The sequence below is a fragment of the Triturus cristatus genome, chromosome 4_1 (assembly GCF_964204655.1).
Source record: "Triturus cristatus chromosome 4_1, aTriCri1.1, whole genome shotgun sequence".
In the NCBI taxonomy this organism is placed as follows: domain Eukaryota; kingdom Metazoa; phylum Chordata; class Amphibia; order Caudata; family Salamandridae; genus Triturus; species Triturus cristatus.
The window spans coordinates 108333604-108338603 of NC_140585.1; the positions used below are offsets into that span (position 1 = coordinate 108333604).

Consider the following 5000-nt stretch of genomic DNA (forward strand, 5'->3'; position numbering starts at 1 on the left):
ATCTTATCACCCCAAAGGAGGATTTCAGACCAAAGTTCATGTTCTGTCTTGGCTTGGGGATAAGCAGGGGTGCTCCAAATTTCAATTTTACAGAAAGGAAAGGAACTTTGATACAAAGACCTTGGGCAGCATTGGTGGCAAATGGATGGCTGCGCGGAACCATGAAAGAAATGACAGAAAGTTATGGGAGTCATTACTACGCACCCAGCATCAAGAACGTGCATTTTGGATGCATTTTCAAAAGGAAAGAGAACGGAAAAATCTGTAGATTGAAGGTGATTGAGATAAACAAAATATTCCGTTTTTCTAAAAGCTACTGTAAAGAGTCTCTGGTTTAGAAGAAGAACCCTTACCAATGATCAAGAGAGATGCGACAGATTTCTATCATCAAAGCATTATGGTTGTCAAGATGAATCATCACTTTGATGTCTTCAACAAGTAGGATTCTTTTGATCTATAATCATCAAAAATGAGATAGCCCCATTTCATGGGATTTTTCAAGGCAAACGTCTGACAGATTAAGCGGGGTCCTCATCCCGGTTGGAGGACATATCTCTTCCTTCATCATGATGCCAGCCTAGCTTTCGGCCCAAAATCCAAGGTAAGCATGGCAAAAGTCTGGAGATGCCGGGGATTGAACCCGGGGCCTCATACATGCAAAGCATGCGCTCTACCACTGAGCTACATCCCCACTTCTGCAAGGTTTGACTGTATGATTGGAAACCCTGCATTGAACCGACGGCCACATCACCCCATTCGACTCTGCAGTATACAATGTCAGTCAGGAAAATCCTTCAGCCTTGTACCTGGATGATCTTCATGGTCTTATGTACAGATGCCTATATACAGCCTTCTTAGCGCAGTAGGCAGCGCGTCAGTCTCATAATCTGAAGGTCCTGAGTTCGATCCTCAGAGAGGGCATTTATTTCCTTCTTTTGGAATGCAAAATTCTCCGATTTTCTTGAAATGCGCAAACTATGCCTAGGTCAAAGATTTTTCCAAAGCAAATGTCTGACTATTTAAGTGGGGCTCTCACCCCAACTGCATGACAAACTTCTTCTTTCTGCATGATGGCAGGCTAGCCTTCTGGAAAAAAGCCAAGATAAGGAACAGAGGCTCCTGGAGATGCCGGGGATTGAACCCGGGACCTCATACATGCGAAGCATGCGCTCTACCACTGAGCTACATCCCCACTTTTGCACTCGAGCTGTTTGATGGATGCAAGGAATCCCTGAAACCCAGGGACTGCAAAGTCTCGATCATAATCAATGGAAGGTATTGTTTGAATAAAAGTGAAATATATGGAAATCGAAGCACAAAATCCTTCGAGCCGGATTTGAACCAGCGACCTAAGGATGTCTGACTTTATGCTACAGTCCTCCGCTCTACCAACTGAGCTATCGAAGGAGTGGCTGAAGTATCTTTCAGCGCTGTAATTATCTCTCGCTCAAGAAAGGTTGTGGGGGTGGGGATCAGGAGCAGATCGATGAAAATCATGAACATTACCTGCAGCTCCCTCTCAAAGTCACCAGTTCTTAGAGCACACTGTAAGGTACGTCTTATCACCCCAAAGGAGGATTTCAGACCAAAGTTCATGTTCTGTCTTGGCTTGGGGATAAGCAGGGGTGCTCCAAATTTCAATTTTACAGAAAGGAAAGGAACTTTGATACAAAGACCTTGGGCAGCATTGGTGGCAAATGGATGGCTGCGCGGAACCATGAAAGAAATGACAGAAAGTTATGGGAGTCATTACTACGCACCCAGCATCAAGAACGTGCATTTTGGATGCATTTTCAAAAGGAAAGAGAACGGAAAAATCTGTAGATTGAAGGTGATTGAGATAAACAAAATATTCCGTTTTTCTAAAAGCTACTGTAAAGAGTCTCTGGTTTAGAAGAAGAACCCTTACCAATGATCAAGAGAGATGCGACAGATTTCTATCATCAAAGCATTATGGTTGTCAAGATGAATCATCACTTTGATGTCTTCAACAAGTAGGATTCTTTTGATCTATAATCATCAAAAATGAGATAGCCCCATTTCATGGGATTTTTCAAGGCAAACGTCTGACAGATTAAGCGGGGTCCTCATCCCGGTTGGAGGACATATCTCTTCCTTCATCATGATGCCAGCCTAGCTTTCGGCCCAAAATCCAAGGTAAGCATGGCAAAAGTCTGGAGATGCCGGGGATTGAACCCGGGGCCTCATACATGCAAAGCATGCGCTCTACCACTGAGCTACATCCCCACTTCTGCAAGGTTTGACTGTATGATTGGAAACCCTGCATTGAACCGACGGCCACATCACCCCATTCGACTCTGCAGTATACAATGTCAGTCAGGAAAATCCTTCAGCCTTGTACCTGGATGATCTTCATGGTCTTATGTACAGATGCCTATATACAGCCTTCTTAGCGCAGTAGGCAGCGCGTCAGTCTCATAATCTGAAGGTCCTGAGTTCGATCCTCAGAGAGGGCATTTATTTCCTTCTTTTGGAATGCAAAATTCTCCGATTTTCTTGAAATGCGCAAACTATGCCTAGTTCAAAGATTTTTCCAAAGCAAATGTCTGACTATTTAAGTGGGGCTCTCACCCCAACTGCATGACAAACTTCTTCTTTCTGCATGATGGCAGGCTAGCCTTCTGGAAAAAAGCCAAGATAAGGAACAGAGGCTCCTGGAGATGCCGGGGATTGAACCCGGGACCTCATACATGCGAAGCATGCGCTCTACCACTGAGCTACATCCCCACTTTTGCACTCGAGCTGTTTGATGGATGCAAGGAATCCCTGAAACCCAGGGACTGCAAAGTCTCGATCATAATCAATGGAAGGTATTGTTTGAATAAAAGTGAAATATATGGAAATCGAAGCACAAAATCCTTCGAGCCGGATTTGAACCAGCGACCTAAGGATGTCTGACTTTATGCTACAGTCCTCCGCTCTACCAACTGAGCTATCGAAGGAGTGGCTGAAGTATCTTTCAGCGCTGTAATTATCTCTCGCTCAAGAAAGGTTGTGGGGGTGGGGATCAGGAGCAGATCGATGAAAATCATGAACATTACCTGCAGCTCCCTCTCAAAGTCACCAGTTCTTAGAGCACACTGTAAGGTACGTCTTATCACCCCAAAGGAGGATTTCAGACCAAAGTTCATGTTCTGTCTTGGCTTGGGGATAAGCAGGGGTGCTCCAAATTTCAATTTTACAGAAAGGAAAGGAACTTTGATACAAAGACCTTGGGCAGCATTGGTGGCAAATGGATGGCTGCGCGGAACCATGAAAGAAATGACAGAAAGTTATGGGAGTCATTACTACGCACCCAGCATCAAGAACGTGCATTTTGGATGCATTTTCAAAAGGAAAGAGAACGGAAAAATCTGTAGATTGAAGGTGATTGAGATAAACAAAATATTCCGTTTTTCTAAAAGCTACTGTAAAGAGTCTCTGGTTTAGAAGAAGAACCCTTACCAATGATCAAGAGAGATGCGACAGATTTCTATCATCAAAGCATTATGGTTGTCAAGATGAATCATCACTTTGATGTCTTCAACAAGTAGGATTCTTTTGATCTATAATCATCAAAAATGAGATAGCCCCATTTCATGGGATTTTTCAAGGCAAACGTCTGACAGATTAAGCGGGGTCCTCATCCCGGTTGGAGGACATATCTCTTCCTTCATCATGATGCCAGCCTAGCTTTCGGCCCAAAATCCAAGGTAAGCATGGCAAAAGTCTGGAGATGCCGGGGATTGAACCCGGGGCCTCATACATGCAAAGCATGCGCTCTACCACTGAGCTACATCCCCACTTCTGCAAGGTTTGACTGTATGATTGGAAACCCTGCATTGAACCGACGGCCACATCACCCCATTCGACTCTGCAGTATACAATGTCAGTCAGGAAAATCCTTCAGCCTTGTACCTGGATGATCTTCATGGTCTTATGTACAGATGCCTATATACAGCCTTCTTAGCGCAGTAGGCAGCGCGTCAGTCTCATAATCTGAAGGTCCTGAGTTCGATCCTCAGAGAGGGCATTTATTTCCTTCTTTTGGAATGCAAAATTCTCCGATTTTCTTGAAATGCGCAAACTATGCCTAGTTCAAAGATTTTTCCAAAGCAAATGTCTGACTATTTAAGTGGGGCTCTCACCCCAACTGCATGACAAACTTCTTCTTTCTGCATGATGGCAGGCTAGCCTTCTGGAAAAAAGCCAAGATAAGGAACAGAGGCTCCTGGAGATGCCGGGGATTGAACCCGGGACCTCATACATGCGAAGCATGCGCTCTACCACTGAGCTACATCCCCACTTTTGCACTCGAGCTGTTTGATGGATGCAGGGAATCCCTGAAACCCAGGGACTGCAAAGTCTCGATCATAATCAATGGAAGGTATTGTTTGAATAAAAGTGAAATATATGGAAATCGAAGCACAAAATCCTTCGAGCCGGATTTGAACCAGCGACCTAAGGATGTCTGACTTTATGCTACAGTCCTCCGCTCTACCAACTGAGCTATCGAAGGAGTGGCTGAAGTATCTTTCAGCGCTGTAATTATCTCTCGCTCAAGAAAGGTTGTGGGGGTGGGGATCAGGAGCAGATCGATGAAAATCATGAACATTACCTGCAGCTCCCTCTCAAAGTCACCAGTTCTTAGAGCACACTGTAAGGTACGTCTTATCACCCCAAAGGAGGATTTCAGACCAAAGTTCATGTTCTGTCTTGGCTTGGGGATAAGCAGGGGTGCTCCAAATTTCAATTTTACAGAAAGGAAAGGAACTTTGATACAAAGACCTTGGGCAGCATTGGTGGCAAATGGATGGCTGCGCGGAACCATGAAAGAAATGACAGAAAGTTATGGGAGTCATTACTACGCACCCAGCATCAAGAACGTGCATTTTGGATGCATTTTCAAAAGGAAAGAGAACGGAAAAATCTGTAGATTGAAGGTGATTGAGATAAACAAAATATTCCGTTTTTCTAAAAGCTACTGTAAAGAGTCTCTG

General features: G+C 44.3%; 9 non-coding genes across 9 annotated transcripts; 3 read left to right on the forward strand and 6 right to left on the reverse strand.

The window, feature by feature from the left end:
- The first annotated feature begins 848 nt into the window (after nucleotides 1–848).
- Nucleotides 849–921, forward strand: TRNAM-CAU (transfer RNA methionine (anticodon CAU)). Its single transcript has one exon. It is a non-coding gene; the product is annotated as a tRNA-Met (tRNA).
- A 199-nt stretch (nucleotides 922–1120) lies between these two features.
- Nucleotides 1121–1192, reverse strand: TRNAA-CGC (transfer RNA alanine (anticodon CGC)). Its single transcript has one exon. It is a non-coding gene; the product is annotated as a tRNA-Ala (tRNA).
- Nucleotides 1193–1321: 129 nt separating this feature from the next.
- On the reverse strand, nucleotides 1322–1407 carry TRNAY-GUA (transfer RNA tyrosine (anticodon GUA)). The gene is given in 2 exon segments: nucleotides 1322–1357; nucleotides 1371–1407. It is a non-coding gene; the product is annotated as a tRNA-Tyr (tRNA).
- A 997-nt stretch (nucleotides 1408–2404) lies between these two features.
- TRNAM-CAU (transfer RNA methionine (anticodon CAU)) lies at nucleotides 2405–2477 on the forward strand. Its single transcript has one exon. It is a non-coding gene; the product is annotated as a tRNA-Met (tRNA).
- Nucleotides 2478–2676: 199 nt separating this feature from the next.
- Nucleotides 2677–2748, reverse strand: TRNAA-CGC (transfer RNA alanine (anticodon CGC)). Its single transcript has one exon. It is a non-coding gene; the product is annotated as a tRNA-Ala (tRNA).
- Nucleotides 2749–2877: 129 nt separating this feature from the next.
- TRNAY-GUA (transfer RNA tyrosine (anticodon GUA)) lies at nucleotides 2878–2963 on the reverse strand. Its single transcript is given in 2 exon segments — nucleotides 2878–2913; nucleotides 2927–2963. It is a non-coding gene; the product is annotated as a tRNA-Tyr (tRNA).
- Nucleotides 2964–3960: 997 nt separating this feature from the next.
- TRNAM-CAU (transfer RNA methionine (anticodon CAU)) lies at nucleotides 3961–4033 on the forward strand. Its single transcript has one exon. It is a non-coding gene; the product is annotated as a tRNA-Met (tRNA).
- Nucleotides 4034–4232: 199 nt separating this feature from the next.
- Nucleotides 4233–4304, reverse strand: TRNAA-CGC (transfer RNA alanine (anticodon CGC)). Its single transcript has one exon. It is a non-coding gene; the product is annotated as a tRNA-Ala (tRNA).
- Nucleotides 4305–4433: 129 nt separating this feature from the next.
- Nucleotides 4434–4519, reverse strand: TRNAY-GUA (transfer RNA tyrosine (anticodon GUA)). The gene is given in 2 exon segments: nucleotides 4434–4469; nucleotides 4483–4519. It is a non-coding gene; the product is annotated as a tRNA-Tyr (tRNA).
- Nucleotides 4520–5000: the final 481 nt, after the last annotated feature.